The 13,090-nt window shown below is 47.9% G+C and overlaps 1 long non-coding RNA gene across 1 annotated transcript; it reads right to left on the minus strand.

Moving 5' to 3' along the window:
- Positions 1-361: 361 nt before the first annotated feature.
- Positions 362-11,815, minus strand: LOC311438517. The gene is made up of 2 exons (XR_014694158.1): positions 11,573-11,815; positions 362-1,966 (listed from the first exon to the last, which is right to left on the minus strand). It is a non-coding gene; the product is annotated as an uncharacterized lncRNA (long non-coding RNA).
- Positions 11,816-13,090: the final 1,275 nt, after the last annotated feature.

The raw sequence follows: 13,090 nt of genomic DNA on the forward strand, positions 1-13,090 counted from the left end.
ATGCAGCTTCTTTGGGGGCTAATTCAGAAGTAGCCATTGCAGGGCTAATTCAGATACGACCTTCAGTGTCTTTGCACAAGGACAGATAAGAAAATCCAGGCTAAAAAGTAGGTGAAAATTCGTACTGTTAAGGGCAACAAAACACTGGGATACGATGCCTTGAAAAAACACGGACTCATCACAAAGACCTGTCAGGAATCGCTTGGTTAAAATTGTTTCTGCCCAGGGGCAACCCAGGACAGTCATCCCATCAATGATGTTGAGAGCTGTGCTTTCACTTCTCAAGCAGTGCTGCAACTGCAGGTGAGAAGTCTCACGCAAAATAAGATTTGCCCCTTCCTACTGTAACAGGTGTGATTTGCCACAGGATGGAGTAGGTATGAAATGCAAGATCTGCCTGATAAAGGCCAGAGCAGATGGGCCATGCATTTTTACAAGGTTTTCAGCTCTTCGGGAGTAGATGTTATCACAGTAAGCGAATGCCTTTCCTTCAGAGTTCAGAGGACTATGTGCAGGCCATATAACTCAATGCTGCTTCAGAGCTCTGACAGCAAATGGATTACAGGGAACAGATGAAAAAGTCAAATCATCCTTCTCCTCCAACTTCCCTCAGGTGGAGTCAATAGAGCATCTCTGAGCTTACACCATTGAAACCATGAGCTAGATTTAGCCCGACACTGTATAGAAGGTCTAATGGCAAATTGCCTGTCATCTAATTCCAGGCATGTGATCAGAAAATGTTTAACGTAAAGGTTACAATATATTAACCACACTGCCATTAGTGGTGGAACAATCCATTACTAATATTCCTCCATCCTCAGGCAGCACCTCCTCCTGAAAGCATGCTGCCAGGATTTAAACTGACCAGGGCCCTAATTTCCAGGCCCTTCAGGCAGGTTACAAGAAAGCAAATTAACAGGTTGAAACCCTGACAATTTGCTTCTGAAATAAGGTCACTGAGGATCCTGCAAGTCCCTAACTAGCTGGCTTGCTCTCAGCTGAAAGACATTTCAAGAACGTTAGCATCGGTGCCAAAAATATCAGGGCTTGTCCCTGCAGCAAAACAGCATCAGGAGAAGGAGGCTGAGGATAAAGTGCCAGTGCCTGAACAGGCGGTGTTGGGAGGGTCTGAGCTGTTGTCTTCCTGCTTGCTGGGGTACCTCTGCTGCCAGGAAGAGCAAAGCAGCTCTAGAGAGGAGGGCATGGGCCTCTGCAGCAGAGCACGGGCAAATGCATGGCTGGGAAATCACTGCTTTGCAAGTGCCAGGTGAGTTCCAAGGAGTTCCCAAAGGCAGCAGGCAGAGCTGCAAGGTGGTTGTCCTGCTGCTGTCCTGAGTTGCACTCACCCCACACCACTCTGGGTCTCTTGATCTCTCCTCATATACTCTTTGTCACCATGACACCCCATCAGCTGAAGTCCTCTAACAAAGGGTTTAAGCACACAGCAGCCACCGCTGGCTTGAAATAAACCTTCAGTATATCTAGCCCCTACAGAAAATGCAATTCCACCAAAACATCATGCTCAGAAACATCATGCCCACTCCACCAACAATTTTCCTCTGCAGGAAAGTCTTTTCCCATCTCTGGTCTCTCATTTCAGCCTTTCCGAAGACAAGACTTCTGTTTTTCTCCCATGAACAAATTGCTTTATAACAAAGTTTAGCAACTGTATGAAAATTCCTACCCCCAAACATCCATACAAATCCAGCCCAAAAAAAAGATTTGGATCAACTCAGAGTAAGATATCTCAGAATCTTCTTCCATGGCTTTCACAACTGGTGTTGTAGATATATTTTCTAAAGTAAGCATCTTGAAGCCCCCATGCTGCATCTTGGTGCCTTTCCCCTGGAGTCCTCTGTGGTGGGTGGGCTGGCACATGGCTGGGGTGAGGTGGGTGCCCTGCTTCTGACTGCTCCTCTCAAACACAGCAGCGTGGCTGACTCCTAAAATTCATGTCACTGCTGTCCTGAGGGGGGGAAGACACACTGAAATGTATGCAGATCCTGGGCACTAGCTTCTGATTATTAATACCCTCACTCCACATATGCATGCACATAGATGCAGATTGTGTAATAGCTTTGAAAAATCATCCAGGCCCTCCGGAGACAGTGCCATCTTGAATCCATTAGCTGTGTTATGAATAAATGAATGAACAAAAGCCAATTTTTTTCTGATCGTGCGGAGAAGGCAGAGGAGGGCCACACGTAGCAGTGGAGAGGAGAAGGAGTGTGACCCTGCAGCTGACACCAGCCCCACCGAGCACACCCCGTGGCACCGTTTGGTTGTGGTGGAGCCACGCAGAGCCAAGAGGTGCCCAAATCCAGAACTGAAAGCTGCTGTTACCCGAGCGTGTTTATTTTAGTCCTGCTTGCATGCATGTGTGTTCCCAGCAGGAGGGGACGTAAATGGTCCTGGCCATCCCAGCCCAGCCCTCCATCCTCGGGCACGTGCCAAAACCGTTCTGCTCACTCTAGCGCCAGGTCACATTTCTTGGCAGGGAGCTCAGCTCCTTCTCCCCTCTTCCTTCCCCCATGCTCCTGGTAAAATATGAAAACAGCCTGCCACCTGCCATTTGCCTGGCCTGTTTCTCTCTGTCTGCCAAAAATTAGCAACATGCCCCAAAATATAATTGGAAACACTGCACTGCACTGCAGGGGTCCCATTTCTGTTGCACAGAAGAGGCTTGAAAAAAAGCCAATTTAATTTCTAGATTCCCCGGGCTGCATATAGCTGCTAAGTGGGGAGGTAAAAAAAAGTCACTTTTATCAGGCCAATTCCTATTAGTAGATTCAGATCTTTTAACAAGCCATGCTGTAGGAATCAGCGAGCTGTCATTGCAAGCAGATTTAGGGCATTGTTTCTTGGAATTAGAGTTGTGTGGGAGGTCAGAAGCTAGAGGCCAGCATTCCCAAACTTCAGAGCCTGGGTGCACACAGCAGAGCTGGGAGTGGCAGAGGATTTGTGAAGGCTGACATGAACCCCGGGAAGCAAATCACCCTGTTCCCCCCACCAGCAGATCTTCTACAAGGGTCCCTCGAGGACTCTTGCGGGAGGCATCTGGAGATGAGTCCAAGGCTCTGTTGGGTTTCGCTGCTATTGCGGCAGCTGTGGCTTCATCCCCTTTAGGGAAGCAGCTTTGGGAAGTGCTGCTCGGCTGAGGGAGGGCTCCATCTGTCCTCTGCTCCAGGCAGCTCAGCCTGCTTGCAGAACATACCAGCCACCGAGGCACCGAGGTCCGCAGACCATGGGCCAGCCCTGCAAAGCTAGCAGTTATCTTCCTGTTGCAGACGGGAGGTGGGAAAGGAGAAGGAGAGAACATAGGGCACCTCATTCATGCCATGCTTTGGCAGAGAGCTTGGCCAGCAGATTTCTGAAGCTGGAAAGCAACGTTTCAACCTGAAGAGCTGTTTACATTGTCAGGGTTGATTTGCCAGACGTACAAAAGCGCTGTGCCAGACTGGCTTACTGTGTTTGGCCTTCCAAATACTCGGGGTCTGCATCTGTCCTGTGGTAGAGGTGTGCTCAAAAACAGGTCTCCTAGAGGAGGACAACAGCACACACAGGCAACACCAAGCCCCACAGAAGGGTCTCAGCTCTCAGCAGGGGATGGCAGCAGAGAACACACAACTGGGCAGTGAACATGTCGCCCACACCCCAAAGGCAGCGTGGGCCATCACCTTCTGCAGGCCTAACTCACGTACACGAGTCGCCAGGCCATCCTCAGGCTCAAGGGCACTAGCAACCAGTTCACAAACTATGTGCTATTAAAATAAATATTCCCTTCCATCCATCCCAAGCAGTATTAATATCTACTTTCTGACAAATAACTTGGTAAAATGAGTGGAAAATGTCCTTGCTAGCCATCCTCCAAATTCCTGGGGTTTTACCTACTTCATTCTTTGAATTCTGCTTTCTTCTTAATCTTACATAAAGGCTGCTAAAACACACTCATTTATGGTGGTATGGTCCAAAGAGGAATGATCTTAACATCTTCTCTTAGGGAGAAGAGTGCATAAACCTGAATTACAGCATTGCCACATAACTCCCCACGCAGATCTGAAGAGGCAAACTGACCAAGGTGTCATAATATTGAGGGCTATGAGACCTTCAGTGAACATGAGGAGAACAAGGTGCCCAAGTCTGGTCCCTAAAATCTGGCAAGCTGGGTGGCAGCCCTAAGGAGACCCCAGATTCCTTCTCTTCAGGTTGCTTAGTTGATAGACTTTAATAGATCAGTGAGTGAGAAATAAATGGCTGATTCTAACTACCTCAAAATTCTTCAATATTATAATTATTTTTGTACATCAAGCATGCTATTAAATGACAGGATGATGACCCTATATTTCCAAAAAAGAAAAGAAGTCATCACAAAATCCACAGCTGCTCCACATTTGCAAGAAGCTGTTTAAAACAAAATAAACCAATACGTTTGCTCCAAGAAATATGCATTAGGCACTGGCAGCTTGCTTCCCTCATTCCTCTATCCCCAAGTACTTAAGCTGAAAGGAGGGGAAAACCTTGAAGTAATATATGCATGAAAAAGCCCTGAGAACAATAGCTGCTCTCCAGTTGACTCCAAAGCTGTTATTAAACTTGAGGTTCCTGTGCTAGCAGAGCACAGCTTGAACAGAATGCTCTGTATTCACCACCACCATCACCAGGCTCCGATAATGCAAGCGAGTCAGATTTCCACCTACAAATTCCTGGAAGTTCATAGCCTAAAGAGCAACATGCCAACATCTCAGTATGAGCAGGCTCAGCTGGATAGCATTATAGAAATCTCTCCTGCAAGAGCAAAATATCAACAGGCTAATCCTCAGATCAGAATGGGCAGGCTCTTACTTGGAGCCAAGCACCATCATCCTGTTCTAAATTGAACTTTTCTTAGTGGTCTTCATGTTGAACACACCTTGCTCTGAAGCAGCTAGAGTATGACATATAAACCTTACCCAAATCTTCAGCTCCAGATGAGGAAAAAAGTTGGGTTGAAAAAGCAAGCATCCAGAAATTAGGACTCATTAGCCCATTATAAGCATCTTGTAGATGTTATAATAATGTAATGCAATAATACAACCATCAATCAATCAGAAAAAGGAAAGGCAACAGAGGAAAATATTTCAGCTGTAGCTTCAATTGTGCATTCCTGTACATTTGGCTAAACCAGGGCCTGGTGCTCATCAATCCTGAACCTATCCCACACCATGGCATCAGCATGCACTTCTGAACACACTGTCCAAAGCTGTTTCACTGAGAAGGGAAAGATATCCTCCAGGGGCTGAAGGAAGAGGAGAGGCAGTTCAGTGTTTCACCAGTACCATAGGAAGAAACGGACTCATTCAATGAGCTACAAGAAGATGCAACATGGTGGGAAAGACAAGCAGAGACTGCACCACAATTCAACAGAGTACAAAAGCAACCAACTGGGACCTGTTTGCAGATGTTAAAAGTCTCCAGGGAAGACAAAATGAAGGATTAGGAAGGAAATCCAAGAAAAACAGAGTTCACTTAAAAGCAGCAGCTCATCACTATAAATATATCTGTGCAATGTATATTGTTTATTTTTAATAAACCCAGCCACCTATCATTTCAGCCAGGCCTGTCATGACTATTCATTATTCAAGAAGTTTTGCCTGAAGGGGCACATACCCGGGCCACTGAGCTGCCATCCCCACAAGCACACCAGAGCATCACTGGGGGGCCAGGAGGGGATATGGCCTTCTGCATGTTCATCCTGCACAGCAAGCACAAAGCTCACTAGCTTGTTCTCCAGAGAAAACGGCCTCTGTTCCAGATGGAGGGGCTAATATACAACCTCTGACAACAGCGTTGTGCTTCTGGGAAAACTGGGAAGCACACACCAGGGACACACAAGGGCTCATAGTTGTGCTGCTGGGCTACGCAGAGCTCCAACACACTCGCTGCCTGACAGAGAAGCCCTGGCTGCAGCAAAGTTCATACTTCATTGTTTTTCTTCTTTTTTTTTTTTTTCCTGAGGATGCGGTGCCTGTTGATGGATGGGGATGGGAAAACCAGTTGATAAGTAATGGAGCAACCCACACCAAAGGCTGAGGAACTGGGGTGGGAAGGGGGAGCTAGAGCTGAGAACAGATGCTGCCGACACCAGCCCCCAGTGCTCTTGATTTAGCAGCACAGTCCCTGGATATGCCAAACTGGGTAGAGGAAGCTGAGTGCAGCTGTTTGCAACAAGCTCATAGCTCCTGCTCCTCCTCAAAATGGAAAGGAGAATTAAAAGTTATGTCCTGCACTGGGGATGGCTTCTGAGGGTCCCTTTTTCTAGTGGCTGGCTTTGGAAAACAGAGCATCTGTAGATGACGAGACTTGCAAGTGCATAATGGTTTCTTCTAGTCCCTTGGACACTGAGCTGGCCCATGAGAAATAAAGACTTAATCATTTACTGTAATTGAGCTGAAGAAGCCTATGAAGCACTATCTTCAAATCATGTCTTTATCAAGAGACACATCCAGCAAGAACAAGTAGCCCAGTCCACTGCCTAACAGAACACAGGCCCAAGTCAAAATAAATAAATAATGGAGAAAGATCTGAGGCACAAATAAACTACTGTGCTTAAAACCAGAATTCTAGGCATCGGGACTTGGGCAGAAAAGCAGATGAAGGAGGTCTTTAAATGCTGCAGGTAGCTAGAGACAGACTTCAACTCCAGCATGTTGCTTCTCTGCATGCACACTATATAGTCTCCTTTCTGCTGAGAGGACAGATGAAGTTTCACTGGTGTTTCCAGGAGACCTTAATGGAGTTATGCACCAAACACTTTTCAATTGCCACTGGCTCCAGGTCCCTGATCGTCCCAGACCCTTTGCCACCACCCAGACTTGCATTAACAACGCTAAGATTAGCAGTAGGATCTCTACAGTGACATTTGCAGTGGTTTAGACCAGATCGGTTTGTAAAATGCTCATCTGTGGCAGCCTACTCTGGAGAAGCACAGGAAATCTCCCAGAAAGTTTCAGGTGTCACCACAGCAAAAGTGAAAAGAACAGGATAAGGGTTCAGTTCAGTGGTTTTGTGCTTTCACAGCTGGGCTGAATGGCATTTGCACTGGTGCAGTCTTTATCATCTAGGAGAGCAATGCAGACTTGGTATCTGCAACTAATCTGTTACTTGTAATAGGCAAGTGGAAGTATTTTAAAGTTAGAATAAGAATAAAATTATCCATCAACATTCCTGCACAATGACTAAAGAGGGGTCTCCCCTCCTCCCGTTTTGTGGGTTTCTCAGAGTGAGAGGCAGACAGCTGTTTGGAAACGGGCTGTTGATAACATTGCAGAGTAAGACACAGGATATTATAAGTCAATTAAAGATGTATTAAGAAAGGGCAAGAGAGTAGGAGGTACTGATCTTCTGAATCCATCTGTTTCACCCTTCTTGCAGGACAAGTAAACTGGAACTTCCAGATCCTCCAAGAGAGACCAGAAACAAATAACCAAAACATGAATACTCCATGCTTCAGAAGAACACGGCTTTTGCTAGATGTGCTCCTACACCCCACTCACATCACTTGCACGTGATAAGCTCCATTGTTAAACACACTAAAGGAAATAACACAAGCATGCAAAAAAAAAAAAAAAAAAAAAAAGCTAATTGCAATCTGTGGTCACTGTAAAGAGGTCAGGAGAGACCTGAACTACCTGAAGCCAAGATGCGGGTAATAGAAATCAGCTGCCAGGACCAGGCTGCATCACCTATGAACTCTGATAGAGCCCAAACATGAAATCAGAAGTGCTGCTCTGGTTGGAACAAAAAAAAAAAATAAAAATAAAAATCTAAAGTGGCAAATGCAACACCAGAAGAGAGCTTCAGGAGAAATCCTGGGAGCTACAAGCACTTTGTGCCAAGCAAGACAGTAAGGACTGCAAAAGAGCAGAGTGGAATATAGAGGAGAAAAGTGCAATGTATTGTACTGTGTTTTCTAAAAATACAAAAATAAGACCTTTGCAAAATGGATGAGGCAATAGAAAAAGTGTAGGAAAAAAAAAAGTAGTCTTTGCAGTGGAGACAGGCCATCTGCCAGGTACTACTGGGCTGCTGCTCAATAGGCACAGGGACAGTCTGAAGAAGGCATGGACAGAGAGGGGATGAGGAGAGGAAATATACAGGACTTTCACATCCAAAACCAACAAGGAAGGAGTACAGAAGTGTCATGTAGCACAGAGCCTGAAGAAAGTGACAGGTGAAATAAGTGTCATATCAAAACTATGCATCAACACAGGCAGGCTCTGCAGTCACTGCTGCGGCTCAGAGAATTTTTTGGACCATGGATGTCTTCTGGAGACAGGAGACCAGTCCTCCTCAGAGGTCAGTGAAGCACACAGATTAAGGACAGAACAGAGAACAAAACCCAGAGACATCTGTGTGTGATTTTATAACTCAATGAGATGCCTACATCCAGATTTCCACATGCAGTCATACTGAAAAGAATATTCTAGGAAAATAATGGTGAAGGACAGCCAGAGGTATTGTCCACCATCCAAATGGAGAGGGAACAGTCAGTCATTATTCCATATAGTCCAAGGCCTGAGGGACATGCAGAAACAGGATCAGTCAGAGGGTGCAACACTGCAAAAGGAAACATCTTTTCTGCTCAGCACACTGTAAAATGGCAGAACTCATTGCTGCAGGACTTTGCTGGAGTCAAGACTGTGAGAGGGCTCAGAAAGAATCAGACCAGCTTCAAGACAATAGATCTAACAATGGCTATTAATCACCATTATCTAATGGAAACTTCCAGGCCTCCACATCCCCCAAAGTGCAAATGCTGGAAGCTGGGACTGTAGCTCAGGCATGCAGCAGTCTTGGGTTCTCTGCTTCTGGCACACTGGGCTTCAGATGCTGGCTTGAGTGGCTTTGGTATGGCCACATGGGATGGTTTTGTATCGAACAGGCTGATTACCCCTGCAGCAACCAAGTCATTCTTTCCAGTTTGTTTCCCCCTTTTGAAATCACTTCTGAATGTGCCTTTATATCAAGTGAGGCTGGGAGAGGTCCAAAACAAAGGAAAGCAAAATCCAGCAGGGCCACTCATGGCTCCGTCACTCCAGCTGGACTCTAAAACCAGAGGAGAGGACTCCGTACATCCAGCGACTGTGCAGCACCTATTACAGCAAAGCCCTAAGCAGGAAGACCTTCAGCTTGAAGTTAATTGTATCTATTCAGAAGAGAGTCCCTAGATAAAACTGATAATCCTACTGATGGAGAACACAATTTATTGAGGCTCAAAGCTGAATTCAGGCACCTCTGAGTGCATCCCCTTTGCTTCAGCTCCTTTGCACTCAGGCAAGGAGCTCCAAGAGCCCGTGCCCCGACACCATAACCCCAGCATGAAGGCAAAAAATCCCAGGAGTTCTCCTTGCAACAGGAGAAAAGCAGAGCAAGCTCTTCCTCCAGCATCTCGAGAAAGCTTGTTTCACAGGAAGTTCTGCCAGGCTTTCTTCAATATTTCCTAAGCCAGGCCTGTCCCTTTGCTTTCCCCACCAAGGAACATTTTGTTCGAAGACAGCTAATGACCCATTTACATTTGCCTACAAAAAGATATTGGGTTATTTCTCCCCTCCTCTTCCACCACTTGGCTGCCTCTGGTTTGCAGGGCTTGTCAGGGCTAATTACATTGACTTTTTCATTGGGGGAATTTTTCTTCCTTGCATGTGTTTTCTGTTCTGAGCATAGCACAGTTTCAACAGGTTTTTGATGCTGTTGTTGTTGTTGTTCTTGACAAGAGCTGCTGTTATGAAACACATCCTCATGGCCCTGCCAAGGCCTCAGCCAACTGAGAACCAGCTCCATTTGACGCAGGAGCAAATTGAGACCATTTGGTTCTTGGGGCACTGGACATCGTATTCAATCTGCAAGGGAGCTGGGAAAAGCACTGAGTTTCTCCTCCCTCCCCTTCCCTTTCAATACACTCATTTGTTCCTGCAGAAACAGTCTTTTTTCTTTTTTTTTCCCTCAGTCTTCCCTTTTCCCTAATTTTATCCATATGCAGTCCAAGATGGACATGGAAAATTACCTGCCCGTTACTCTCAGCAGATGCCTGCCATCACTTAGATCAATAAATTAGGCTTGGGGTCACAAGCTGTCCCTGGCAGCCTTTTTCCAAGGGCAAAGCTACTTGGACAGCAGTGAAACCAGAGCAGCCCAGGACCAAGTCTCAGAGCCAACAGAGGGTAGGGACCGATCATGGAGCCAAACTCTGCGGGAGAGCACCCTCTCGTCCAGCACACTGGGGGATTTGAGGACTAGGGGAAGAGACTGCAGATCCCCTACCAAGTGAGACCTTCTCCCACACGGAGAGAGAGTGCCTCAGCCTCGAGGGGGCCCACATCAAGATCACAGCTGTTACGTGCATTCTGGGCAATCATTTCTCTTCCCCACTCTGCTCCCCAAAGCAGCAGCTCATTTATCAGGGAAACACTCCAGCAAGACAAGGTGGTGGGAGAGCTGGACCACAGCTGTGCTCCCAGCAGCCCTCCGCTCAGAGGGGACTTGCCATGCACCATCCCAACAGCTTGGTGGGAGTGAGTCTTACATCCCACACTCGCCAGGCCAGCGAGCCCAGAGTTTTTCAATTCACGTAAACGTTTCTATCCTGGAGAAGATAAAAGGGATGCCCTGGATAGAGAGCAGTGCTGGTGCAAGCACAGTGGGTGGGAGATGTACCACACAAGCTACAGAAAGTGACAAGGACAAGCAATGTAGTTTTCTTTCTGCCCTTGCACAGAACATGGGAGCAAAGCCTCCCTTCCAGGGCCTACCACAGGAAAGCATTTCAGGGTATTGACTGCCGCAGAGGAGACACTCTTCAGCTTGGACCTCAGAGATTTTGTCCAGAATTTTGTGGTGTGGAGCCCCAGGCTGCTCTGTGAGGTTTGGACACCAGCTAACTCCTATATTGAACTGACTGCTCTGTTCTGCTACCAGGGATATACATGCAATGCCCTCATCCCTCAGTAGCGCGGCACCCTGCAGAGTCCAGCAGACCCCAAATACCACTCCAAGAGGCTAATCTTTCATCCCCTTGAGATCCGCTTCACAGAATGCCAGACTGGCTGGGATGAGGAAGGAACCTCAGGGCCCACCCACCCCAGCCCTGCTCCAGCAGGGCCACCCCAAGCAGGGTGCCCAGCCCCAGGTCCCGGCGCCTCCTGAAGCTCCCCAAGGAGGAGCCCCCCCAGGCTCTGGGCAGCCTGTGCCAGGGCTGCGGCACCCGCCCAGCACAGCAGTGCTGCCTGGTGCTCAGAGGGAGCCTCCTGGGCTCCAGGCTGTGCCCAGGGCCTCTCTGCCTGGTGCTGGGCACCGCAGGATGGAGTCCATCTCTGTGCCCTGCCCTCAGGTGTCCATGGATATGGATGTGCTCCCCCCTGAGCCTCTTCTCCCTCAGGCTGCGCAGCCCCAGCTCTCTCAGCCTCCCTGTATAGGAGAGGTGCTCCAGACCCTTCAGCAACTTCACAGCCTTTCACTGGACTCCCCCCAGTAGCTCAAGGTCCCTCCTGTCACGGGGAGCCCAGAGCTGGCCCCAGTACTGCAGGCGCAGACTTACCCGTGCTGAGCAGAGGGGAAGGATCACCTCCCTTGACCTGCTGGCAGTCCTTTGCCTGATGCAGCCCTGTTGGCAGCAAAGGGCACATTGCTGACTTTTGTTCAGTTTGGTGTCCCCCAGGTCCATTTCTGCAAGGCTGCCTTTCAGCTGTGTGGCCACCAGCACGTCCTGGTGCCTAGGGATGTTCCTTCCCAGGTGCAGAACTCTGCACTACTCCATGTTGAGCTTTATAAGGTTCCTGTCAGCCCATTTCTCCAGCTTGTCCAGGTCCCTCTGGCTTATCAGCCACTCCTCCCAGCTTGTTGTCATCAGCAAGCCTGATGAGGGTGCACTCCACCCCCTTGCACAGGTGATTAATAAAGATGCAATTAACAGAATTGGACCCAGCTGTGACTCCTGGGGTACACTGCATGTTACTGGCTAAACTTTGCACTCCTGGCTGCTACTCTCTGGGCCAAGCCATTCAACCAGGGTTTGAAGCACTTCACTGTCCACCCATCCAGCCCATACATCAACAGCTTCTCCAGGAGGGTTTTCTGGGGCACAGCATGAAAGGCCTTAGCAAAATCCCTTAAGCCATTGAAGTCCCCTCATCTGTCAGGCTGGTCATCTCATTGCAGAAGCTTATCAAGTTTGTCAGGGATGACTTCCACTTGCTGAAGCCACGCTGACGGGTCCAGGTGATTTTCTTCTCCTTCATCTGCCTGTTAAATGTTTTCTTCTCCTTCATCTGCCTCCAGTCTTCATGCACTCCTGGCAGTTGCCATGGTCTGTGAAGGATTATGGAGGGTGGTCTCACAATGACATCTGCCCTCAGTTTGCTCACGTATTCCCTGGCCTCTTCTACCAAGGTCTTCCTTTCATTCTGCCCCCAGTAAATTCCTGGATCTCCACTTAAAGGCTGCCCCAAACTGTCTGCAGACCAAATGGACCAGGCAGCCAGAGGCCATGGCTTAGAGTTGTACACCCATTGCATGAATAGGGCAGAAAGCAAAATCTGCCGTGGGATGACCCCAGGCAGCCCCCACACCCTACCAAGAGTCCTGGCACCATTTTAATCAATGGGGATAACCCATTTTACCACACATCCTCTCCCGCCAGCCCAGTGAAAAGAAAACCCCAAAACAGTAGGTGGGAGGTTGAGTTATTTAACCCGAGGCACCGAGTACTCAGCCAACACACCAAGCGGTAGCGCCCGCATTCAGCCCCATGCAAGCCACGGGGAGTGGACATGAGTGAGTGCCTCAGCAGCCCCTCTGTGGTCAGGGCCCTTAGAGCACAGAGCGGTAATTACATTTTAAAACCTCCAGTTCTAATAAAACCCATCCTCACATGCTCAGAAGACTGGAATATAACTTTCAGTTGCTCCCAAGCCCTTCTATTATTTTCATCAGTTACAAAATTGTTGGATAATTGCAATAAATATGTATGCGGGGGCTGGCTAGCTTTTTGTGTTTTGTTTTGTTTTTTTTTTCTTTTTCACCCTCATAATCAATTTTTTAATCGCAGCGGCGGCAG

The sequence above is a fragment of the Aythya ferina genome (assembly GCF_964211825.1).
Source record: "Aythya ferina genome assembly, chromosome: 6".
Classification (NCBI taxonomy): Eukaryota; Metazoa; Chordata; class Aves; order Anseriformes; family Anatidae; genus Aythya; species Aythya ferina.